This window comes from Pongo abelii, chromosome 23, assembly GCF_028885655.2.
Source record: "Pongo abelii isolate AG06213 chromosome 23, NHGRI_mPonAbe1-v2.0_pri, whole genome shotgun sequence".
NCBI lineage: Eukaryota > Metazoa > Chordata > Mammalia > Primates > Hominidae > Pongo > Pongo abelii.
The window spans coordinates 40,217,595-40,244,861 of record NC_085929.1 but is presented as its reverse complement, the minus strand read 5'-3'; the positions used below and the strand labels follow the sequence as shown (position 1 = coordinate 40,244,861).

The 27,267-nt window shown below is 45.1% G+C and overlaps 1 protein-coding gene and 1 non-coding gene across 7 annotated transcripts in view; both read left to right on the top strand.

The window, feature by feature from the left end:
• The window catches only part of LARGE1 (LARGE xylosyl- and glucuronyltransferase 1), a 769,194-nt gene that overhangs the window by 206,433 nt on the left and 535,494 nt on the right, over positions 1 to 27,267 (top strand). The window lies entirely within an intron of this gene.
• LOC112130701 (small nucleolar RNA SNORA76) lies at positions 11,597 to 11,732 on the top strand. Its single transcript, XR_002912933.1, has one exon. It is a non-coding gene; the product is annotated as a small nucleolar RNA SNORA76 (small nucleolar RNA).

The window sequence follows — 27,267 nt, the reverse complement described above, 5'->3', positions numbered from 1 at the left end:
GAAGTGGGAACTTGTTTGAAATACAAATGCTTGGACTCTATTTCAGAGGCAGATGCTCGGGGGGTTAGGGCCTGGCGATCCTACATTTAACCCAGCCCTCCAGAGGACCCTGATGCTGGATAAAGTTTAGGAGCCACTGCTGTAGACAGTACAAGGGGATAGGGCTATGGAAGAATGTTTGCTTTGCAGTTTAAAAGGATAGCTGCGTATGCAGTGGAGGGATGAGAGTGCAGCCAGCCAGGAAGACCACTTTGAAAAAGTCACCCAGGTGTTACCCAGTATCCAGTTACCAGCCTGCCCTTAGGAACATTAATTCAAAGAAGCAGGATGACATGGATCTGTTGTACCTCTAAGAAGTATGGGAGGACTCAGTGAGCTTGGAAAAAGACCACCCTATTGGTGATCAAAAGAGATTCATGAGTGATGTTAAGACATGAGAAACGCCTGTGGTGATAGGCAGGTAACTCTGGGTTGTAGGCCTGACCTAGTCAGTAACTTAACTGGGTGATCTCGTACAACTACTTAATTTTCTCTGGACATCCATTTTTGATTGTGTAAAGTGAAGATTTTGAAGGAACGACCCTAATTCTGATTCTTTCTAGCCCAAGCTTCTCATGCAAAGGTAGGAGCCCAAAGATGGTGGAAGTGGAGCCTCCATCAATTGAGCATGGAGTTCAGATATTCCTGCTTCTTAAATAGTCTCTTCTCCTTCCTGATTTCTTTCCACCTCTTGCCAACAAGTCCTTCTGGCAGCATGCCTCCAAAGGATATAAGAGGGGACTGCCTTTGAATTCCAGAGGACAATCTGAAGGGGGTGAGGAATGTGTCCTATGTTCATTACACAAGGTAATCACCTGCCATCTTTCCATAACCTGAGATGGCGTAGATTGGAATTTAGGGTACATGGAGCCGAGTGGGGTTTGAATGGGTCAGAGACCTGCATGTGGTTGCTGTTCTTTCACACAAGTACCTGAGGCCAGTTGGGCCAAGGGAGGCCACAGGCTGAGTGAGAACAAGTTGGGTAGCAACATAGGACCTTGCCACAGTCAGTATTACCTGAGCAGTGAAGATTATCCTGCCAATTTCTTTTGTTTTTCCTTTCTTCAATTGATTTGTTATCAAGGTAAATTTATATTACAGTTCTTAATTTGGCATTTATATGATTAAAGCAGTTATTTTTTGTCATTGTCCCCAATAGATTATGTGTTGTCTTTTATCTCATTTTTGACTTTGGTCGTCTAATTCTACTAAGTGAATATAATTATGTCCCCCAGTTTATAGATGAGGCCTCAGGCTTAGTGAGGATAAGGAACGTCTCCATGGTACACAGCCAGAGAAGCCGAGGGTTGAACCAGCCTTATCTGACTCTAGAGCTGGGGTTTTTTATCGCCACGCTCTTGAATATGAGGCTATTCTCTGAATGAGGGGGTCCTCATTTTTCCAGGCCAAGACCAACTTTTCTCATTTCTTTGGAATTACATGATCACGTGTGTGATGGAAGAGGGGCAACATTTCTGGCCTGCTGGTCACCACAGTGGTAGGAGACTGGGCACTTCAGCTATAGTAGCCAACTTGGTAGGAGGGTAGGAGTCAGTCTGCATGGACCAGTTTCCAGGATGATTCTGGTTTCATTATTGACCACTGGGTACTCGTTTTGTTTTATGTTACGTTACGTCACGTCACGTCACGTCACGTCACGTCACGTCATGTTACGTTATCTTTTTCTTTGAGACAGGGTCTCGCTGTCACCCAGGCTGGAGTGCAGCAGCACCATCCTGGCTCACTGCAGCCTCAACCTCCCAAACTCAAGTGATCCTCTCACCTCAGCCTCCTAAATAGCTGGGAACACAGGCACACACCACCATAGCTGGCTAATATTAAATTTTTTGTAGGCACGGGGTCTCGCCATGTTGCCCATGCTGGTCTTGAACTCCTGGGGTCAAGTGATCCTCTCACCTTGGACACCCAAAGTGCTGTGATTACACATGGGAGCCACTGTGCCCAGCCCTGGGCACTCATTTTAAAATGCTATCAAGGAAGAAGAGTAAACAAATACATAACCTGAAAAAAAAAAGAGCCTACAACAGAACCACCAATTAGGTAATTAAGAGTGCCAACCTGGTTTGCTGTGTCTAGCTGTGTGTGCTGGCTTGTGTGTTTCAAATAAACCACCAGTGACCACGGAATGGATGAATCCTGAGCTGTGATTGACGTGCTTCCCAGTAGCCAGATATGGTTCCCTGCATTTATGTACTAGTGGAATAGCAGGGGGGATTCCTAGCAAAACGCTGTTTAGGGATACATTTTAATGTGGTTCAGAAGGGAGTGGAAACAGCCCTCTCATTTTTCTTTATCTGATCCTGGGGGAGCTGGGACTTTTTTTTAAAACCAACTCTTTCCATTCCTTTAATGATCATCTGAACAGCCAAACCTTCTGGGACTATTATGTATAATCCTTCTCTAAGCTGAATCTATTTTCCCTCATCTGTAGATATATCTATCCCCCTCTTTTTAAAATAAAACTGATTAATTATAAGAAAATAGATATGAAATGAAGCACTGAGCTTCTTCTTAGCACATCTCAGCCCTCAAGTGATAGGATTTTGCTCCCAAGATGGAGAGGTTCCATAAAGGGGCGATTTTTCAGGACAAACACACAACAAATTAGCCACAGGGTAGGCAATTTAGGTACCTTTAAAAGTGTAGCTGTCGTCCTCACCGTTGACAAATACTTATGATATACCTTCTGTGAGTACAAAGGCAATGCAGAGCAAATTCCTAAGGCACAGAGTCCGCACCATGGAAACATAATTTAAATTTCACTCTGGTTGAGGCTGTTGAAGAATGCTGGGGGTCAAGGTTTCTTCCCTGTGTTGTTGCCTCTGCTTTCTTTTTTAGAGACTAGTAGGTTAGTGGCTTTCTGGCCTCAGCAGGGTGCATGCTACCCACATGTAGACACACACACACACACACACACACACACACACACACACACACACACACACACACACACACACACACACACACACACACACACACACACACACACACACACACACACACACACACACACACACACACACACACACACAGTACCCCTCACCCCTCAATTTCTGTGACTCTGATTACTGTTTGTTTCCTCCACTTCTCCACCCATTTCTTTCATCTCTTGACCACTCAGAGTCAAGGAGGGGTTTCCTGATGAATTTCCATTGATGATGGAGTGGACTATGTGACTCACCTAGTTACCTCATGGCTGGACCCACCTCATAGCCAGTGGGTTCCTGGCCTCAGTGAACATGCCCCTCTTGTGCTGGTCTCCTCTAGAAGCCTTCGAGCCTGTGATCCGTCTGCTCATGCCTGCCTGAAGGCTGTTTAGATGCTCAGTGCAGGGCCATTTCTCCCACTGAGGCTGGCATCTTTACTGGCTCAAGGCCATTCATTTCCAGTGTTAGGCCTGCCATCCAGGCTCCAGCTTCCCTGTCCGGGTAGGATTTGCCCCTTTTTTTCCCCCTCCCCAGGGTTCCAGGGTTGTGCCAAATGGGATAGTGGTAGTGGTTAACGCTCTCCAGACTCAAAGTGCCTTGGGTTGAATCTTGGCATTAGCTCTACTTGTTGGGTGGTTTGGTTGGGACAAGTCACTCCACTTCTCTGGATTTCTGCCTTTATAAAATGGCACACCACTCAATATGCAGCACACATTAGCTCTTACCTTTATTTTCTGAAATCTGGAGAAGATAATGTCTGTTTAAAACCCGTATTTCTAGGTCAGGCACGGTGGCTCACGCCTACAATCCCAACACTTTGGGAGGCTGACGCAAGAGGACTACTTGAGGCCGGGAGTTCAAGAGTAACCTATGCAACATAGCAAGACCCCGTCTCTGCAAAAAAAATAAAACAATAAAGATAAAAATTAGACAAGCGTAGTGGTGCTCACTTGTAGTGTCAGCTACCTGAGAGGCTGAAGAAGGAGGATTGCTGGAGTCCAGAAGTTTGAGGCTGCAGTGAGCTATGATCACACCATTGCACTCCAGCCTGGGTGATAAAGTAAGACCCCAACTCTAAAACAAACACAAACAAACTCATTCTTACCTTTTCCCTTCTCTGTGCTCTTTCCTTTTAGTCTGGTCTCAGAGGTGTTTCTGCTCATATCATTTGGCCATAGGTAGCAGTCAGTTTTCCTGTACAGCATCCTATGTATCCGTCAGCTGTGGGCAGCTCACCTAACTTCTCTCCAGTAAGGAGGTCGGCCTCATTCCTGGTTTCCAGGGTATCCTTCAGACTCATGTTCTATTCAGTATTTTAGGACACATTTAAACGAAAGTGTGAAGAATTCTAGATTGAGGCGTGGTGTAGCAGAGGATTTTAACACAGGGGTTAGAACCCTTGAAAGAGACCCATCCATTCTAACCTTCGGATCTCAGTTCTTCCCTATCTCCTATCCTGCTGCAGACCCCCTGGACCCTTCGCTCCAGCAGGTTACAAAACATGGGAGCCTGGTGGCCACCCCTTGCTCTTGCACAGCTCCTGACTTAGCAGGGCTCTTTTCTCTCCTGCCTTGCTTCACCTTGTTCACCTGGGGAAACTGCTGTACCTCTGTGGGATTAAGCTGGAGCTCGGTGTTTGTCATCCTACAACTGCTCCTATAATACTTGGCCGTCTCTTGCTTGCTTGGGGTCTGTATCCAGCACAGTGCCTCGTACACAGTAGAGGCACAATAAATGATGAGTGAATGATTTCTTACATAAAGATTTGGGACAGTTTACTACCGAAGGTCTTTTGCAGCTGTGTGATTTGTTGCTTTGGAAATTTCTAAGTTTTAACTGGTCTTTTGAGAAAAAACATCATACAGCATTTATCTAATGCCCCTTTTTCAAACTAATGACTTCCCATTGAAATGTGCCCCTGGTTTTAAAGAATTTTGCCATTTCCTTCTCTAGTGTGTAGGATGACCCCGTTACACTTGGATCAATGTACCTGCCATTGTGGTGATCTTGATTTATTCTACTCAGATGACAGCAGAGCTGTTGGAATGTTATGAATTCCTTAGGAATTTGCATCATTCTATTCCTCTGCTCAGAAAAATCAAATGAGTGCCTTGTACCCATTGTGTCCAGTCTAAATGCCTCTGATTAAAAGAACCTTTTGTGGTCCTCCAGGAACTCTCTGCACCTGCTGCTGTCATTCCCATTCTCCTTTCTCCAGCCAGCCAGGGACGAGTTGTTCCTTTCCCCTTGACACACAGTATGGCTTCTGAGCCTTCCTTGCCACTGTCTTCCTAACTTGTTCAGCTCCTTGGCTGGTTCATCACCATGATCATCCATTAGACTGTGACCTAGCCATTTTCTGGGGCCAATTCTTCCAGCTCTCATTTTTAATTTGATTCTTTGATTCACTGATTCATTCTCTTCTGAGAAGACGTTAGACTTTAAAACCTTTCCCCAGACTGGTTATTCCTCAAAGGCTTAACACTGAATACAATTTGTATTACATTATTCTGCATTCTTAAGTGTTTTTTTTTTTTTTTTTTTAAATCTCCTTGTGTTGCTTGTAACTGCCTTGCTGTCATGAGCTATTGTCTTCTGCTTCTTTGGAAAGTGCCCAGGGTAGTTCTTTGCTTGTATAGCTACTCAGACAGACATTTGTTGAACGGCAGTAGCATTTTCTAAGTGGGAACATAGACAGCAAGGACAGTGGAATTATACGGTGATGATGAAGTTTTCCTTTTTTTTTGTTTTCTGCCTAGCAAAGATCTGATGAGAGAGGAAAGTACATCAAAGTAACATTGGCCAGCTGGGCATGGTGGCTCACACCTGTAATCCTAGCACTTTGAGAGGCCGAGGCGGGCGGATCACCTGAGGTCAGGAGTTCGAGACCAGCCTGGCTAACATGGCAAAACCCCGTCTGTATGAAAAATATAAAAATTAGCTGGGCTTGGTGGCGCATGCCTGTAATCCCAGCTACTTGGGAGGCTGAGGCACGAGAATCGCTTGAACCTGGGAGTGGAGGTTGCAGTGAGCCAAGATCACGCCACTGCACTCCAGCCTGGGTGACAGAGCATGACTCCATCTCAAAAAAAAAAAAAGTATTGGCATTAATTATAAAGGGAAAGTTTAATTGATTCCCAGAGCTTTCTATCATTTTGTGCCTGGGTAGAGCCCATTATTCTCAAAGACAGCTTCTTATCCCTGCCTTGTTTTGGTTGGTGATTTTGCCCTGACATGCTCGCTTTGTTGGAGGAAGATACACTGAGGAGATCAAAAGTTCTGGTTTAGATCTGATGCAGTGCTCGGCCATGGGGCAGCAATCCCACTGTGTCATCCCCTAGAGCAGAATCATGAAGCTTAAAGCTGGGAAGGGCCTTTTGAGGTTCCTTGGACCACTTTGTCCGTCCATCCATTCATGCATTCAGCAAATATTTATCAGGAAACTACTTAGTACAAGGTTTTATAGTAAGCACCACGGAGAGTCCCCAAGGAAGCATAAAGTACAAATCAGAGAGCCCGTGTCAGTAACGTGGGGACTCACTGAAGGATGCTGTGATCGTATAGTTGAATGGCCTTTAATGAAGGATTTTAAACACCTTTCCTCAGATTTGTAAGTATTAAGAAATTAATTTAAGAATTAAAGAATTAGGCCGGGCGCGGTGGCTCACGCCTGTAATCCCAGCACTTTGGGAGGCTGAGGCGGGCAGATCATGAGGTCAGGAGATCGAGACCATCCTGGCTAACACAGTGAAACCCCATCTCCACTAAAAATACAAAAAATTAGCTGGGTGTGGTGGTGGGCACCTGTAGTCCCAGCTACTCGGGAGGCTGAGGCAGGAGAATGGTGTGAACCCGGGAGGTGGAGCTTGCAGTGAGCTGAGATTGCGCCACTGCACTCCAGCCTGGGCGACAGAGTAAGACTCCATCTCAAAAAAAAAAAAAGAATTAAAGAATTAAAATGGAGAATGGGTACCTCTAAACAACCATGCCACCTGGACCACCCTGAATAGAGGAGAATGAGTTATGAAGGAAGGGCGCTACTGCCTCACCAAGGATGAGTCTCAATCCAAGTGCAGTCTTGGCGTGCATTCAATGCAAATGACTAGTAGGGGTAAAGCTAGATAGACCCTAGATATGAGTCCCAGTGCCACTCTTTTTAGATCTGTGACCCTCTGGTAAGTTCCTTCACCTTCCTCAGCCTCGGCTCTCTGATTTGTGAAACCGGGCCTGACGCCAGCAACCTCACAGGTCTAAGCAGCTTCGTGGCGTGGTGGGATCGTGTTTTCAGGGTCTTGGAGGTCTGGATTTTAATCCTGGCTCTGCTGCAGATGAGTGGGGTGGCTTCTGAGAATCACTTACTTCCTGTGCGTCTCATTTTGCTCAGTGGTATAAAAGTGGTAATGACTGTGATTGGCTGAATTGCGCCCCTCCATGTCCGAAGTTATGTGTTGAAGCCTTAACCCCTGGTACCCAGGAATGTGACTGTTTGGGGATGGGGTCTTTACAGAGGTGATTAAAGTAAAATGAGGTCATTATGGTGGGCCCTAGTCCTATCCGACTGGTGTCCCTATAAGAGGAAGAGATTAGGACACAGATACAGAGGAAAGACCCCATGAAGACACAGGCAGAAGATGGCCAGCTGCAGGCCAAGGAGAGGCCTCAGAAGAAACTAACTCTGGGCTGGGGGCGGTGGCTCACGCCTGTAATCCCAGCACTTTGGGAGGCCGAGGCGGGCGGATCACGAGGTCAGGAGTTGGAGACCAGCCTGACCAACGTCGTGAAACCCCGACTTTACTAAAAATACAAAAATTAGCCGGGTGTGGTAGCACACACCTGCAATCCCAGCTACTCAGGAGGCTGAAGCAGGAGAATCGCTTGAACCAGGGAGGGAGAGGTTGCAGTGAGCCGAGATCGCACCACTGTACTCCAGCCTGGGCGACAGAGCGAGAGTCTGTCTCACACACACAAAAAAGGAGAAACAAACTCTGCCAACACTTTGATATCAGACTTCCAACCTCCAGAACTCTAAGAGAATGAATTCCTGTTGTTTCAGCCCCACAGTCTGGTATTCTGTTACGGCCGCCCTAGCAACATAGTACGATGACAGTCACCTGAAGGGATGAAATGCCTCAGGCAGGCGTGTAATGTCTGTGTTATAGCGAGGGGCACTCAGGAGGGCTTCTGGCCGGGCTGGGTATGAGGATCTCTGTCTACGCATTGGCCACCACAACCCCCTTCCAGAGCGTCTTTTCCCCATAGACAGCCTCAGTGCCCAGTGCACTGTCATATTCCTTACATTTTTCTTTTCTCTTTCCCTCCCTCCCTCCCTCCCTCCAATAGCAGCTCCACATCAGCAACTCCTAACTTCTATTCAGTCCGTGGAGGCTGGACTCACGACAGTGCCAAGCTTGGTTGAAAACACTGTTTTCTCCTCTGGGACAGGTGCTTTCTTAGTCCTGAGCCTGACATTCTACATAGTGGCCAAGGGAATTTTCCCTGAGGGTCCTACTGGGTGATATTTGGGACTGGATCCTTCTCAGCAGCTTGGACATCGTCAGCCTGGTCAAGTGTCATCCTCTCTAAGGTCCTGGCTCATTCCATCCTGTGTGTGTGCACAGATGTCGATATGATGGGTCTCTGCTTGGCAATTCTGCAGACACTTCCAGAGCTAAGCACACTCTGGTTCCCTAGGTTCTATCTCTCTGGCTTTCTCAGATGTGCTTGATATTGTTGATTTTTATGGGGGTTCTCGCCCCCAGGGCCCTCACAGTGCTACTAAAATCATAACAGTGACATCAGCCACTTGGGTGTGTGGGTCGACTGTGGGAGGCAGCTCCATCTGGAAACTAAAAAGAGACACAAAATCCTCTTCTTTTGCTTCCCCCGGACTTATCTGTATCTTTGCAGGTAGACAGGGCCAAATGGAGAATTTACAAATTGACGCTTTTCTAAAGCAGCTTGATATTTTAGAAAGTTCCCTTGATTCCAAAGAACTGAGACCAGGGAGTAAGATTGGCTGCAAAGCCAGAGCAGTTGGAGAAAGGAGGGAGCATGGCGTGTGTGTGCTTGGACAGTCTTGGTTGTTGTGCATCAGAAATGTAGCCATAAACCCCAGCTATAGGATTTTAGGAACCTAATAACCACTTCCAGCTGTTAACACCTTGAGACTTTCTAAGTTACAGTCAAAGAGGATCCCTGGCAAGCTAACGCTGATTTTATAAATTTTGTTATAGGGAGGTTGAATGCTTTTCCTCTTCATCTGGATACTCCCCGTATTTTGCTGATGGACTCACAGTCAAATGATGGGCCTGCTTGTGCCAGGGGGCAGGTGTGGCCCCGGGAGCTCTCCGTTTCTCACCTGACAAATGCATCTAGTGTCAGGGCAGTGAGGGAGGGAAGCCAGCGTGTTTTCCCCATTCCCTCCCACATCTTTAGTAGCCATGATATTATTCAGCTAGAATTGGTCTTGCGTGCCAGTTCTGGATCTACTGAAGATGATATAATTCTTACGCGATGATGGGATGATGGTTGCTTTTTCAGGCTGCTTTCTGGAAGACATTCTGGAAGGCACACCTTAACACATATGTTAGTTTTCTGTTGCTACTATATCAAATCACCATAAACTTAGTGGCTTAAAATAATACAGATTTACTTTTTTATAGTTCTGGAGGTCAGAAGTCCAAAATCAGTCTCACTGGACTAAAGTCAGGGTGTCCATAGGGCTGTTTCATTCTGCAGTGGTTTCAGGATCTGAGATGTCATGGATCAGGAAGAATTTGAGATTGTACCTGCCTGAGGGCAGAAAAGGGCCAATTCACGGGGATTTATGTCTCTCTGTCTTTTGACGAAAAGAACTTCTAAGAAGGTAGGTTAGCGATGCAAATGATCTGTGGCCCAGGTATCTTCTGTCTGGATTTGCTGAATCATTTCCTTTCTTTAAAGCGATTCAGTTTATTTTTACTAGAACCTCTTCCATCCCCTTCCAGGAGGAGAATCTGAAATTACATCAAGTTACTTGTTTAATAATTTTATTAGTTGTCCTGTGGCTTCTTTCCTAGCCTTGAAGCTCACCCCTTATACCAGGATAGTATTGCTGCTTTCTAGGAGCTCCCCCTTCCTGTTTCCTCCTCTGCAGTGCAGATGGTGCCGTGAGAGGGAGCTTTCCCTCTGTTCTCAGGCCCTGATGAGGTCCCTCTTGGCCATTGGAGGCGGTACCCTGGAGGCTTGTGTGGGGGTGTGGGCTGAGCCGTGTGATCCATGTTTGCTATAATGGGAAGCAGCCCCCAGAAGAGAAAGACATGCATTTGTATGCAGCTGGTCTGATGGGGTTGAAATAAACTCAGCACTGATCAAACGACACACAGCCAGCACATTGCAGGGAAGACAAACCAACATGGAATGCTGATTTTTCTCACTGTCATCTTTAGAAACCTTCTTGCTTGTCACCCACCTGGGCAGTTAACTGTTAGGAGCCAGTCCTGTGTTCAAATCTATTTATTGATGGATGTGTTTTCCATTTATCATCTGTGGGACTCTTCGGGGATGTCTCTTTTCCGAGCTCCAATTCTTTCATCTATAAACTGGGCATGTTAATGGTAACTCATAGATTTTTAGAGTTAAAATAATGTAAGTGCCTTACATGATGCCTGCACATATTAAACATTCAGTAGTAGGTAGGTGCTATTATCATCATCAACATTATCATGTTTATTGCCTTATTGACTTGGATGAATGCAATAGTGTATATAATAAAGTAGCCAGTCTAGAACCTGGCCTTATGGTTATCTGTAATAAATGAAAGCTGTTGAAGTAGTGTGGGATAACTCAAAGACCTGAATAATTCAGCAGATACAATGGAGTTGGAAGATTCTAGGGACTTAAATTCTTCTCCCAGCTCTGTCTCAAAATAACTGCATTGCCTTGGACAAGTCGCTTTGCTTTCCATAACTTTACTTTCCTTATCAGTCAAATGGGGCTGAGCATTGTGTGATATTGGAAAATAATAACTGAAGTGCTTAATTCCATGCTGGAATGAAGTAGGGATGTGAACAGTGCTGTCTGATCTGACTTGCTGGTGGGATCAACATCGCTCTTCCTGGAGAGAGCCAGGTCATCACAAGAACCATAAATTGTGCATATCCTTTAACTCCATGATAGACCCTTCAACTCAATGCTTTTATTTTCAGGGAAATGCTGTCTCCAAATATAGATTCTAAAAGAAAATATGGAAGGGGGTGGAATAGACTCTGCAAGAATCTGTTCATGACAACACTGTTGAAAACAGCTCAAAATTGAGGCTTCAGCAGTGCCCAGTGTTGCCAGGTGTGTGTTGTGTTGTGTTGTGTTGTGTTATATTGTGTGTGTTTCCACCACAGAGCCCTCTGTGGCTGTGGGACCTGTCAGATGCATGAGAAGTGTAGCTTTCTAATTTATGGGGTGCACCATGGTGGCAAGTGTTGGTGATGGGCCACACCCTACTGTTTTGATGGAAGGACAGTGACTTGGCCAAGGTTTCACAGCTGTGAAGTGTCTCAGTGAGGAATTGAACTCAGGTTTCTTGTGCCTTGGGTCCTCCTTAGTGTGGGTCTCCGGCTCTGGCAACAGGCAGAGCACTGCTTTAGAGCCTCTGCGTGTCTGGCTGTGGCCTCAGGGGTCTAGCAGCAGTGCTAGAGCAGACCCAGCTTGTCAGATCCGGGGCTGCTTTAGAGGCCACCTAAGCGATTCCTTTGGCAGCAAGCAACATTCGGCCAAGGACATAGCTGGCAGGGGCCCTGACAAGGGGTGTGTGAGTGCATAAAGGTTGGTGTATCAGGAGTAAGTGAGAAGGAGGAGGCTGGCTGGAATTCTACCGTTCAGTGCTTTTCTGTGTGTAGACAGAGATTGGGCAGAGGTAGGTAGGGACCCTGTGTAGGTGGATTATCATCTTTTCCAGTCTTCGCTGATGAGTGTCGTGCCTTGCAACAGCAGTGCTCGGGGAATCAGGCTCAGTTGCAAGAGGCTCCCGGCAGCGGAGGGTACTGCCCAGAAGGATCACAGAGAACTCAATGATGGAATGTTCACAAAGCTTCTGGCCCTAAGAGAGCACTCAGTGAGCATGGGTTGCCTGTCCCGTTCCTGGAGTTGGGGCAGGGTGGGACATTTGAACGAGGCCTTTGTAGCCATACAGCAATCATCAGGCCAGGATTCTGGGGAGAAATCACCAGTTTCCAGTAAGTTCCCCTGTCTGTGACCCAAGCTTGTACTGGGTCACAGCCCTGCAGGTACATGTATGCATCTTCAAGAACATTAGAGTGGAATTTGGAGGGATGACATAGCCTTCCATATTCCATTAGATTATTCCTTTGTTTTATACAGTCATTACAGTCTATAATAAAAGAAATGAGTCAATAAAATGGAGAATTAGACATGTGGTCATTCCTAAGATTTAAGATCTAGAAATTTGACAATTCAGCGCTTTAGTATCCCTCTGCTAAGACGCTTTAGTGGAAGCTCCACATTGAGGATAAAACTTAAACTCAGGCTGGTGCACAGATCCTTCCATGACTTGGCCTGAGCCTGCCTCCTCCAATTCATTTTTCTGATGTTCTTCCTTAACATTCTGGAAGACACACCTTAACACGTATATGTTAGTTTTCTGTTGCTACTATATCAAATCACCATAAACTTAGTGGCTTAAAATAATACAGATTTGCTCTTTTATAGTTCTGGAGGTCAGAAATCCAAAATCAGTCTCACTGGACTAAAGTCAGGGTGTTCACAGGGCTGTTTTCTTCTGGAAGCTCTGAGGGAGAATCCCATCCCCTTGCCCTTTTCAGCTTTTAGCAGCCACCTGCATCCCTTGGCTTGTGGTCCCATCCTCCATCTGCAAAATGAATGACACCACTTTCTGCTTCCATTATCACACCAACATTCCCTCTGATGCTGACTCTTCCTGCATCTCTCTTATAAGGACCTTTGTGCGACTGTAGTCCCAACTACTCGGGAGGCTGAGGCAAGAGAATGGCGTGAACCCTGGAGGTGGAGCTTGCAGTGAACCGAGATAGCACCACTGCACTCCAGCCTGGGCGAAAGAGCGAGACTCCGTCTCACTAAAAAAAAAAAAAAAAAAAAGGACCTTTGTGGTTATATCAGGCCCAGCAGGATAATCTGAGATCATCTTCCACCTCTAGGTCTTTAATCATACCTACAAAGTCCTTTTTTGTTATGTAATGCAATACTCAAAAAATTCAGGAATTATCAAGTGGTAATCTTTGGGGGCATTATTTAGCCTATCATAATGTATCTCTCTAGTCTTTTTTTCTTTACTTTTTTTTTTTTTTTTCACTTTAAGTTCTGGGATACATGTCCTAAACATGCAGGTTTGTTACATAGGTATACATGTGCCACAGTGGTTTGCTGCACCTGTCAGCCTGTCATCTGGGTTTTAAGCCCCACATGCATTAGGTATTTGTCCTAATGCTCTCCCTCCCCTTTTCCTCCACCCCACTGATAGGCCCCAGTGTGTGATGTTCCCCTCCTTGTGTCTGTACGTTCTCATTGTTCAACTCCCATTTATGAGTGAGAACATGCAATGTTTGGTTTTCTTTTCCTGTGTTAGTTTGTTGAGGATGATGGTTTTCAGCTTCATCAATGTCCCTGCAAAGGACATGAACTCATGCACTCTAGTCTTTGTACCTGGTGTTCGCACTTCCTGGAACACCTTTTCCTGCCTTCTTTGCCAGAGTAACTCCTAGTCACCCTTTAGAACGCCGTCTCAGGGTCTTCTGCTCTACAGGAAGACAACTTTGTACCTAATCTTTCTTCTGCTCTATTGTTCTGGCAATCTGCCCTTCTTCCTTGCTTATCTAATATCTTGAGCCTACACATCTAGTAACATTTACCTCACACTGTATTGTAGTTATAGGTTTATTTTTCTTGCCTCTGTAGTCCTTGGGGACAGGAGCTGCTGTAATCACCTTTTTGTCCCTACCACTCAGACCTGTGGCTGCATATGGTAGACACTAATTTGATGGATGCCCAGGAAAACAGGGACCACAGCAGGAACCTCATCTCACACCATAGAGGCATCCCAAGGAGAAGCCCTCTGTCCTGATTTCCACGTAGCCTTCCTTGTTGGCCTGGAATTACATTTCCTCCTAGAAACTGCAGTCCGTTGGGCTTCAGCTTGTCAAGGTCCCGTGTTTTCCTGTCCCTTCGGCTGTCTAATTCCCTGTTTGTTGGTCTGCTGTAGATTAGCCTAAGTAAAAGTGAATAGACAATTTCCTATTAACATTTATATTGCTTTTCTTTTCTATTTCTTGGCAAGACCCTGAAAACTAGGATGGCTGTGGAAAAATGTTCTTTCATCTAAATAATGTCCCTATTGGGGGCTAGATTCTGGCTTTTGGATGGGCCTTGGAGAATGGTAGGTGTGGTGGACACAGGAGCCCCAGGAAAAAATTAAGGCACAGAGGTCAGTCCAGAAGCTGCAGATTACATTCAGCAAATGCATATTGAATGCCTACTATGTGTCTGCACCCATGCTGGGTCTTGGTACATATAATTCATATCTAGCATTTATTAAGCGGTTATTATGTGCCCAGTACATAATATGTGCCAAGCATTGTTCCTAGTGTTTTACCTTGACTTTTTGGAACAACCCTGTGAAATGCAGCCACAGTTAATGGAGGAGATGGCAGTGGAGCTGGCTCTTGCAGATGAGAAGGATTTGGACAGGTTTTTATGACAGAGGAGAGGAACACTCACACTAATGAACTAGCAAAATCGCAAGACACAAGTAGATTCAGACACCCATGAGCACAAGAGGCCGACACTCAAGTATCCCCTAAGAATCTGATTACTTCATTGTGCCCTCCCCTTTTGAGTTGTCACCATGGATTCCCCTTGCAGCAAGGACTGCCATGTTGCCTCCCTATATCCATTGTCCCTTTTCTGTTTAGGAACAGACTTCTGCTTGCATTCAGGAGAGCAAAGCAGCCAAAGAAATGACAGTGTCTCCCTGCCCCTGTGGCAGTTGGGCATGGCTATGGAACTTCAGGGAATCCACTTACAATCACTTTTGCTGTTGAGATGTGTCCCCATTTTTGGCCTTCTCTTCCACTACTTTTAGCTGCCAGCCTACAACAAGGATGTTGATGCTCTAGCATGGTATTGGACACTGAGGGGCCTCAACCTAGAGCTGAGGATGGTAAAGCAGAATGATGGGATCCAGGGAAGTCAATGGCACTGTTAAATCACATTCCACGCTACACTACCAACCTCCTGACTTTCTGGATGTGAGACAGACATAAAAGTCCCTTTGGTTTAAGCCACTGTTATCAGGAATTTATTGTCATGCACTGCCGAGACTAATTGCAGTGGATGCACTGTTCTGTTTCCAGCAACCTCCTTTTCATCTGCAGAACTCCACGTTCCGCCTTCCCTTTATGAAAACTTTTGCCCCCAATTCCCGTTTTCCTTTCCATCTGTTGCCATTCTTCTGAAAACACCATCATGGACCCATCCAATCATGTATCCTGACAGCAACATAAAGGCATCATTTCCAAGCATCTTCACATACTCTCCCTGTAGCACCTGCGTTCCCCTCCAGGCCATCACCACTCTGAGTGTGATCCAGGTACAAAAAGTATCAGCATCACCTGGGAGCTGCTCAAAAAGACACAACTGCAGGCCCATCCCAAGATTATGAATCAGAGCCCGCAGTTTAACAAGATCCCAGGAAATCCATGTTCCTCTTACAGGGTGAGAAACACTGCTGTCAACATCTTTGTCCTCACTGCCAGCTGCTCACCTCAGACCATGGATGTGGAAATCCACTCTTCGGCTACACCCTCCTGTCCCTCCAGGTCTCTCATGCCTTGTCAACCTTTCCGACAAGCTTAAAAGGTACCTAAACTACTGCAGATTGCCACCCACTCTTCCCGGAACAAAATAATTACTTTCGCACTTCCCTGCTTTATTTAGTTTCGTTTTTCCCTCTACTCAGAATGTCCTTGAAGACCTCTGCCTACTTATGGGTTTCCTACTCACTTTTCAAGGCCAGTTCAGACACTGCCTTCAGGCCACCAGCATTTGGGGAAGAGGGACTGTGCCTCTCCATCAATAAGAGCACCACAGTGGGCTCTGAACAGCTTCTTCACCTATAAAATTCAGAGACGAAGTCCACCGGGACTCTTGGATCAGAATCAGTCCTCTATTTCCCTGAACAGAGCATGGTTCTGGCACCCCCGCCAGCCCTCATGTCATCCCATTTTGCATTTTATTTAGTGATTTTCACACATACCACTTTGGATTGTGAGGCAGCATTCAGCCTTCCACATAGTGCCTGGTACACAATTAATTCTCTGGACATTGTAGTTAAACTTCAGTGAGTGGTGACACATGAGTGGTCAAGTTGATGGTAGTTGGTACTGGGTGTTTTTCCTATAGCATCGATTCTCAAACTCCAGCATGCATCAGAATGACCTGGAAGGCTTGTTGGAACCCCTTCTTCTCCCCCAGTGTCCGAGTTAGCAGGTCTTGGGAGGCCTCAGAATGTGCATTTCTAACTACTGTCTAGGTGATGCGGCTGTTCCCAGGACAACCCTTTGAGAACCACTGTCCTTAAGGAATACATAGATTTGTTGCCTTTCCTGGAGGCAACAAATCTCATGCCCCTGTAGAGAAGGCAACAAATCTATGTACTCGTTAAGGACAGTGGTTACATTAGAACCTGCAATGTAAGTCAGTGGTTGCATCAGAACCTGCAGTGTAAATCAGTCTTGAAAATAGACATGGGAATTAAATACAGGGAAATTAGGTCAATGGATGAACCAATAGAGAAGTGTCTGGGGTCAAGAGTGCTTTGGAGTTTTGTTTTTCAATTTTTTTTTCAAACAAATTCACCTAACCTCAGATGCCACTGAGTGTAAGACATGGCATTGTTTTATGTAAAGCCAAGAAATCTTTTAATTAAATCATGGCACAATTTTTTTTTATCTCTTTGAATCTTTCTTTTATGCTTATTGAAAGAACTATTTTACACTTGGGTTTTTGTCATATTTTATTGCTATGCCTACACATAAAGGAAAGTATAGGCAAATATATTGGTTCAGATATTGCAAAAGCTTCTTTGCTTGGAATCTCACTCTTCAGAATCTGTTTTTCAACTCAGTGTCATCTCCTGCATCTGTCTACATCGTGCCGTCCTCTGCATCATCATGAGCATGCAGCATTTCTTATGAAAATCCTGTGAAGACGACACTTAACCCACTTTGCAGCTCTGTGGAGCTGGCCTCCTCCTGGCTCTGCTTCTAGGAATGTTGCTAAACACATCTGGTTCTCCATTTCTTTCTGCCTCTTCCCACAACCATTTGGTTCATAGCGGTTAAAAGAGTGACTCCCTTCATTGTCTCCGGGATTTTCACTGAAGCCTGTGACACCCATTCTGCAAAGAGGTGAAGGCACTAGTGGGAACAGCTGTGTTACCCCTGCTGTGTGGTCTCCAGTGATTGCTCAAACTTTCTCGACTTCAGAGATGTTAGAATGTGAAAAATAGTTTTTCTTAGAAACAGTAAAGCTTGTAAAATGCTCACTACGTGCTGAGCACATGTTTTCACCATCATGGGTTTTCATATAACCAGTCTCAGTTCATATTTACAGTGGTTGTTCGAGGTCAGCTTTGGGAGGTCAGCCTACAGAGGAGGACCCCGAGTCTCTGTCAAACTTGTAGGCAGGCATTCATTCACTCTTGAAAGATTTATGGAGTTCGAGCTATGTGCCAGTCACCAGGGGATACTCAGTGAAGAAATAGGTATATAAGATTGAGTCATTTAAGTGTTATGGGGAAGAAAGTAAGTCAGGGGAGCAGGGTGTTAGGGAAAGCTTTTTGAGCAGACACTAGAGTGAAGTCAGGGTGCACAGCACACAAATATCGAGAGGATGCAGATTCCATCCAGTGGACATTGCAAGTGTGAAGGTCCCGTGGCAGGAGTGTGCTTGTCTTGTTGGAAGATCAGCAAGGAAGCCAGCTGGGCTGGATGAGTGGAAGTTCAGTAAATGGCCCTACCTGGGATGTAGCTGAGCTGAAATGTCCATCCAAATCTTTGAGTTCTAAGCTAAGGGTTTGTTGGCTGGGCGCAGTGGCTCATGTTTATAATCCCATCACTTTGGGAGGCTAAGGTGGGCAGATTGCTTGAGGCTAGGAGTTCAAGCCCAGCCTGGCCAACATGGTGAAATCCCATCTCTACAAAAAGAATACAAAAATTAGCCGAGCATGGTGGTGTGCTCCTATACTCTCAGCTACTCGGGGGGCTGAGGCAAGAGAATCACTTGAAACTTGGATACAGAGGTTGCAGTGAGCAGAGATCGCACCACTGCACTCCAGCCTGGGTGACTGAGTGAGGGTAAGGCGGGCAGATTGCTTGAGGCTAGGAGTTCAAGACCCGCCTGGCCAACATGGTGAAATCCCATCTCTACAAAAAAATACAAAAATTAGCCGAGTGTGGTGGCGTGCTCCTGTACTCTCAGCTACTCAGGGGCCTGAGGCAAGAGAATCGCTTGAACCTCAGAGACAGAGGTTGCAGTGAGCAGAGATCACAGCACTGCACTCCAGCCTGGGTGACAGAGTGAGTGAGACTCCATCTTAAAAAATAAATAAGATAAGCGTCTGTCCATAAGCAATAAATTGTGAGAAGCCACTGCAGATTACATCCTTCTCTGTTTACTGCGGTGAGTTGAATCTTTTAAGAAACAAATGTCTTGATTAATCCAGCCCCAGTAGCAAGGAAAATATGCTTATTGCTGTCACCGTTGTGCTGCCTAAGAAACACCCACAGTGTCTCATTCCTGAGCAGTGGTTTAACTCACCCAGGCAAAGATAACCACACATGTAGGGTGAAAAGGATGTGACAGAGAAATACAAACATTTCATTCCCAGTGTGTGTTCTCAAAATAGAATGTGGGACTTTCAACTCTTTTTTCTTTGAAGAACGTTGTTGAGAGAAAGACTCCGCAGCGCACTGCAGAAGAAAGAACGGAGATCTGAGTTTTGATCCCAGCTCTGCCAGTAATTAGCTGTGGGACTATAACCATTAGAGTTCAGTTACAGACAAGAGGATGCATGAGCTTCAACAGAAAAAGATGTATTTCCTTTTTTTTTTTTTTGAGACAGAGTCTAGCTGTGTCGCCAGGCTGGAGTGCAGTGTTGGTCAGGATGGTCTTAATCTCCTGACCTCGTGATCCACCCGCCTTGGGCTCCCAAAGTGCTGGGATTGTAGGCATGAGCCACTGCGCCCAGCCAATGTATTACCATTCTTAAGTGCCTTGAAGAATCCTAAGAGAGGCTAGAGGCACAGGCGAGAACCATATCGAACCAGACCACCAAGGAAACTGGTTAAGAAGCCACGGGGCGGCTGTTCCCTTATGGACCCTGCTGTATCTGCTGAGATCTGTGTGAGCAGGACAAGAACCATACTTTTTGATACTTGAGAAGTTTGGGACTGGACTCAGAGCTCTAACGACAGCTGCCTCAAAAGGAAAATAACATCCCTTGCTCGTGCTTGCCAGAAAACAGCAGAAGCAGGCCCAAGAGCATCCTCTACTTCCTGGCGTTCATTTTTGCCTCTGTCATGTCACACAGGTGTGTCTGCTTGGTGGAAACTGGGTTTCACAACAGAGTCCAAGATGTAAAGAAGTTTGGAAAACGTCTAATGTGGCTTTTGATATATGTAAGGGAAATATTTAAGGCAATCCTTTTGTAAATGAGAGAGGATAAAGGGATACAATGGGAGTTAAGTGTGCTGCAGGTCACTCGAACTGGTAAAATGTCAGCCCCAGTAGACTTTGATAAATTATGCATATGTAATGTAATACCTAGAGCAACCGTTCAAAAAGCTATACAAAGAGATGCATTAAAAACCACCATAGGTAAATTACAATGGAATTCTAAAAAATGTTCAAGTAACTCACAGGAAGCAGGAAAAACCACAATGAGATGCCATTTCAAACCCACCGGCGTGGCTAAAATTAAAATAAAACAAAACTAACAACATCAGATGTTGGTAAGAATGTGTTGCAGCTGTATCTCTCACACATTACTGGTGGGAATATAAATGGTTCATCCCCTTTAAAGAAAGGTCTAGTGATTTCCTATAAAACTGAATAGACAGGCCTGTAATCCTAGCACTTTGGGAGGCCGAGGGGGGCGGATTGCTTGAGGTCAGGAGCTCGAGACCAGCCAGGCCTACGTAGCAAAACCTTGTCTTTACTAAAAATACAAAAAATTAGCTGGGCGTGGTGGCAAGTGCCTGTAGTCCTAGCTACTCAGGAGGCTGAGGCGGGAGAATTGCTTGAAACCAGGAGGCGGAGGTTGCATTGAGCCAAGATTGCCACTGCACTCCAGCCTAGGCAACAGAGTGAGACTCTGTCTCAAGAAAAAACAAAAACAAAACAGAAAAATACTGAATAGGTGTCTACCCTCTGACCCTTCAGTTGCAGTTGTAGTTATTGCTGGACTATGAAACTGTTATTGCAAAAACAGCCCAGGTATTCATCACTGAGAGAATAGATAAATAATTTCTGTTCTGTTAATATTATGGTATGCCACTCACCAAGCAGTAAGTAAAAACAGATTAGCAATACATGAAACAACTTGAATGAATTGCAAAAACTTGATGTTATGAGAGAAAGCTTACCCAAAGAATATATACTTCAGGATTCCTAATAGATTGAGTTTGGGGACAGGAAGAACCAATCTATAACTAAGCTTAATCAAGAAGGGATTGCCTATGGTGGGAGGATGCAGATACTGTCAGAGAAGGAGCTTGAGGGAACTTCCTCATCACTCCAGAACTTTCTGCATCTTGAAAAGTGTTTGGGTTACATAGGAGTATGCATTGTCAAAATTTTTCCAGTGTATTGTGCATTTCATTGTATGTAACTTTTACCTTGAAGGGGGGGAAAAACCCATAAACATTATTGAATCCTGGTTAATGATATACATATTAAAATGCCTAGGAAGTAATGTGCTGCTGACTGTCTTACTGTTTTGAAATGCATTAAAAAACCAAAGATGTGTTGATGGATGGATAGAAGGATAAATATGATAAAAGCAAATATGATAAGAGGGTCATGGTACATCGCAGGTGCAGCTATATATATGTTCATTGTAGAATTCTTTCAACTTTACTGTGTGTTTGGAATTTTTCATAATAAAATATTAGGGAAAAATCTGAAAATAAAATCATAGGATGTGTGATACCTTCCTTCATCTGCATCAGGTGGCAGTTGTTTGTTAAGAAAATCACGGCCGGGTATCCCAGCACTGGGAGGCCAAGGTGGATGGATCACTTGAGGTCAGGAATTTGAGACCAGCCTGGTCAACATGGTGAAACCCTGTCTCTACTAAAAATAGAAAAATTAGCAGGGTATGGTGGCGTGAGCCTGTAATCCTAGCTACTCGGGAGGCTGAGGCACAAGAATCACTTGAACCTGGGAGGCAGAGGTTGCAGTGAGCTGAGGTCTTGCTGCTGCACTCCAGCCTGGGAGACAGAGCTCAAAAAAAAAAAAAAAAAAGAAAGAAAGAAAAAATTGCTGCAGCTATCTGATCATTGCTTTATGGGACAAGGGTGATTTTTGCTGAATTGAATAGAGAGTACACAAAATTAAAATCTTAGGAGACTGAAATAACTGGGATTGGGGATGTAGCCTGGATATAGTATTCACTAAAGATGCTCAGTAAGCACTTAATTAATTTATTTCTTTTACTTTGTAAAGATAAGCCCAAAGGTTCATTCTCTAATCTCATCCTTGCTCATGCCCCCAAAGTCAGTGCTGGCATGCAAACACGACCACTAGTCATCTCTTAGATAAGGTTCAATGCAAACATTTATAGTTGGAAGAGACTAGGGGGCTACCTGATCCTATTTTTTTCATTCTCCCTACTCCCTCCCTTCCCCCCCCATCTCTCCCCCCGCCCCCACCCCATGTGTGTGTGTGTGTGTGTGTGAATTTACCTATATCAATTTGGTCATGGACAACTCTTAGCTGAATTTGTAGGTAATAGTAGTGGCCAAAAAGTTGAAGATGGTAGAACCTCAAACTAGAACTTCACTAACAAATCGTGATGAAAAAAAAAATTATTCCACCAGATTCTGCCACACAAAGAGACATTTATTGATCAAGCATTCATTAGTAGGCGCACAGTGATTCAACCAACAATAAAGATATGTCTCTACCCTCTGTCCTTTCAGATGCTCTGACCACTCTCTTACAGAAAGGTTCACTAGAGGCAGGTGTGACACTGTGACAGGGACCATTGCTGTCACCCTCATAGTTGGCATTAGGCAAACCGAATTTCTCCTAAGCAGCAGCTGGAAACACAATAGCTATGGATCAACCCTTAGACAGCATCGCTAAGAATGTTGATGTCAGCCTCTCTAGATTTCCTTCTGTGTTATGAAAAGGTGGGGAGTATCTCTAATATACTGTAGCCAGTCCACGTTGTTGGTAGCACTTCATCTTACCAATGAGAACTCTTTCCTAACATCTAACATGTCATTTGACAAGCTGCTAATGTCACCAGGAAAAACTGATTCCAGAATTCACTACTTCCAAGACAGTGGTAACAGAGGGAGCCACCTCAGGACTGTATTGGGCCTCAAATATGTGAGCAGGTACAGCTCCTTCCTCCAGGGTGGGTCCCTGAGTAAAATGGTCACTGGCTACACCTGGGTTGCACTGCAACCTAAGACTTATCATATAAAGTCTACCGTGACACACAGGCACACCCTACAGCGTGCTTCTGGGTTGAGGTTTTCTTTTCTTTTCTCTCTCTCTCTCTCTTTTTTTTTTTTTTTTTTTTTAATAGAGATAGAATCTCGCTCTGTTGCCCAGGCTGGAGTGCAATGGTGTAATCTTGGCTCACTGCAACTTCCACCTCCGGGGTTCAAGTGATTCTCCTGTCTCAGCCTCACGAGCAGCTGGGACCACAGGCGTGTGCCACCATGCCCAGGCAACCTTCTGCATCTTTAGTAAAGATGGGGTTTCACCATGTTGGCCAGGCTGGTCTCCAACTCCTGACCTCGTGATCCGCCCGCCTCGGCCTCCCAAAGGCTGGGATCACAGGCATGAGCCATCGCGTCCAGCCATGGGTTGAGGTTTACATTAGTAGAATGACTCTTGTTTGTTTGTTTTAATTTGGTAAATTATATATAACACAATGAGAGCTCTTTCCTAACATCTCCCTACCTTCCCTCCCTCCCTCCCTCTTTTTAATTTTCTTTTTCATTTCAGTTGCTTTAAGGTTACAGATGGTTTTTGGCTATAAAAATGAATTGTGTAGTGGTTAAGTCTGAGATTTTAGTGGACTTGTCACTCAAGTAGTGTACGTTGTACCCAGCAGGTAGTTTTTTTGGCTCTCAATCCCTCCCAGCCTTCCCGCTTCTGAGTCTCCGGTGTCCATTGTACCGCTCTTTCTGCCTTTGTGAACCATAGTTTAGCTCTCACTTGTAAGTGAAAACGTGTGGTATTTGGTTTTCTGTTCTTATGTCAATTTGCTTAGGATAGTGGCCTCCAGCTCCATCGAGGTTGCTACAGAGGAGGTGATTTCATTCTTTTTTATGGCTGCATAGTATTCCATGGTGTATATGCACCACATTTTCTTTATCTAGTCCACTGTTGATGGACATTTAGGTTGGTTCCATGTCTTTGCTATTGTGAATAGTGCTGCAGTGAACATATGTGTGCATGTGTCTTTATAATAGAATGATGTCTGTTCTTTTGGGTATATACTCAGGAACAGGATTGCAGGTTTGAATGGTAGTTCTCTGCCTTTTTTTTTTAATACCTAAACTTCATAAAAAGTACATATGTCATATTTTTGGAATGATGTTTACATACAGAGAATTTATGCTTACATTGTAAAAATTGATACAGTACTTTTAGCAAAATGAGGTATGTGATAAATATTGAGTTACAGAACTGATAAAACTGGTAGAATGTCAGAATGATATATACACGTTTTGAAAACCTTAAGCATCAGCAAGAGGATAATGAGGGTCTAAAATGGTGCCATTGGCCGAGTGCGGTGGTTCACGCCTGTAATCCCAGCACTGTGGGAGGCCATGGTGGGCGGATCACCTGAGGTCAGGAGTTCATGACCAGCCTGGCCAACGTGGTGAAACCCCATCTGTACTAAAACTACAAAAATTAGCCGGGTGTGATGACTGGTGCCTGTACTCCCATCTACTCAGGAGGCTGAGGCAGGAGAATCACTTGAACCCGGGAGGTGGAGGTTGCAGTGAGCCAAGATTGTGCCATTGCACTCCAGCCTGGGTGACAGAGCAAAACTCCATCTCAAAAAATAAAAATAAAAATAAAATAAATAAATAAATGTTGCTGTTATTGGGGAAGGCCGTGTTACTGCATGCATAGCCCCTGTTGGCTGATGGCTGCATGAATAGCTTTGTGATCAGGAAGCAGTGTTTTAAGCATTTTGCATCCTAACAAGAGAAGTTGTCATTTACATACAACTATCTAATGGTATTTTCTTTTCCATTTTGGACATTGATTGGAAAGGGAAGTGGGCAGTTTGCTTAGCATACAATAAATTTTAATTTTTAATTATGATTTATAATTTTAATTATAATTTGTCGTACTTAAAATAATAGGAGATTGGTTCCATGGTAGCCTTTTGGCACAAAACATTTTATTTTCAGAAACAAATCAGTGACATAATGAGGGAGATGCTTTTCTCTAAGGTCTATTCAAGGTACTGTAACCCTCTTCACTTAGGAGAAAAGAAATATGGGGGTAGAGGGAGGAAGAGAACTGCTCTCCTAGAGTCCAGGGAGCTGCCTAGAGAAGATGGGAGGCCACCCCTCCTAGGCCAAGGCTGCTCTAAGTTCCACATGGGTCTTCCATTGTCTTACTGTGAGACCCATTGAAGGATCTGACCCAGACAGTAGGAGGAGGCTAATTGTTAAGTGGAGTAATGGCCTTTGCAAATGCTTATTAGAAATCAGCCATGATGGTCCAGGACATGCTGGGAATCTTAGATTAATGGGGCTTAGCAGATTTTTATGTCTGAACCTGTGTAGAGATGTATGGATGTGAGCAGAGAGGCATGCGTTTTGCTTGCTGACTGACTTGTTTCCTGCCCCATGAGGAGCAATATTCCAGTCTTGAGCTTGCATAGTTTCTTACGGCACAGTCAATATTTGCTGGTGAGAAATGAGCCCACTGGTACTGGTGCATCTGATCCTCTGCGTGCTTATTCTCTCTGTGATCAATGTTGTGTGCATGGCTTGTGGTGTTAGGGCAGCAACAAATCTATTTTTAATTCCCTCCTCCTTCCCATCTTTTAGAAATGGGTGAAACCATTTCTCCTGACCAGTAAGCCTCTTCTCCTCCTCCCTCCCTCCCTCTCTCCTCCCTCCCTCAAAATGTCAATTGGATTAACATTTTGCAGTTGTGGCTGCCTCCACATCTGCTAACAGAGCGTGGCTGGACTTTGGAAAACAGTTGCCCAGAGCCATTCTGGGGTTTCTATATTTATTTCTTTCAATGACATCCATAGCAAATTTGCACTGCTCTCAAGCCAAAGGATGATTTGTTCCACGGGCTGCCCAGTCAACCTGGGGTCCCCCTGGAGATGAGGACTTGGGGTCTGGTGCCCCGCCAGCTCTGGTGTAGGTTCCTGAGCTAGGAAATAACTGGCAGGCTTGTTGTGGAGGCGCCATGGCAGGGTCCACATGAGCGCCTGCTCTGTGTTGTGGCACTAGTTCAGTGGTACTGGATGAGACCAGGAGGATGATGGATGGAGCCATGGAAGGATGTGGGTGGAGGGATGGACAGGCATGTAGGCAGAACAGCAAGAAGGTGCCAGCCTGCAACATCGAGTGCCAGCCTCATTAGCTAGCGGGGCCCCTAATGTCAGATGGAGACGGCCCCCAAGCCAGCCTCCACCTTGGCTGCCTTTGTCAAGGGGGCCTCAGGATTTCTCTTACCATTCCTCTTTTTTTTCTTTTTCTTCTCTTCTCTGGTCTCTTTGCCTTCTCACTCTGTCTGCCCTCACCCTACAAGGAAAGGTCCTTCTCCCTTTCTTTTCTTCCCTGTTTTCCATACTTCCCTCCCTCTTTTTCCCCAGGTCTCTAGTAGAAGGAGCATGAGGTGCGTTTGAATTCCACCTCCTGTTGATCTTTGGGAGAGTAACTCAGGTCAGGCTTCTTCCAGCCTTACCTGGGGATGTAGATACCTATTTCTGGGGTTGCTGGGAGGGCTGAATGACAAACTTTTATAGCCCTTACATTCACATAGCACTTACTGGTGCTTCATGAGTATACTTAGTTAGTCCTGAGGACAGCCCATGAGATGGGGGCCATTATCTTCAGTTTATAAAGGAGGAAACTGAGGTCTAAGAACATTAACCAGCTTTCTGAAGGTCACGTAGCTGTTACTTCATTTTGCCTAACTTTTCTTTCTTTTTGTCATTTCTACTTTTTGGGTTCTGTATTCCCTCTTCCTGTCTCCATTTCCTTTCTGCCTTTTTCTTTTGCCCCAGGCAACTCAGGGCAGCCTGGCCACAGAGTACCCTCTCTTACCCTTCATACCCTGCGGAGCTTGCCCATGGAAGCAGCTAGCATGAGAGGAATGGAGGACGGACGTCTAGTGATCATGTGGGAGTGAAAGCTCTGTAATGGGTAATGTGAAAGATGTACATTATAAGTATCTACAAGATTAGTTATTCATATCATTTTTCCATCCTTTTTTTTTGAGGCAGAGTCTCGCCCTGTCACCCAGGCTGGAGTGCAATGGCACCGTCTCAGCTCACTGCAACCTCCGCCTCCCAGGTTCAAGCGATTCTCCTGCCTCAGCCTCCCGAGTTGCTGGGATTACAGGCACCCACCACCACGCCTGGATAATTTTTTTTATCTTTAGTAGAGACAGGTTTTCACTGTGTTGGCCAGGCTGGACTCGAACCCCTGACCTCGTGATCCACCCACCTCGGCCTCCCAAAGTGCTGGCATTACAGGTGTGAGCCACCGCACCTGACCTTCTCTCCATTTTAATTCTCCCCCACCCTCCCCTTTTTCTTTACATGTCCTTCTTCTGAGTATTTTGCCTATCTCTTCTTCTTTTTGTCATTTCTACTTTTTGGACTCCTCAATATATTCCTTCTTCTCAGTACCCATTTCCTTTTTGCCTCTTTCTTTTGCGCTCCCCAAATCACTTCTCCCCTAACCATGCTCCTTGCCTGTTTGGTTTTTCCCTTCGGTCACCTCTGTCTGTCTCATCTCTCTGT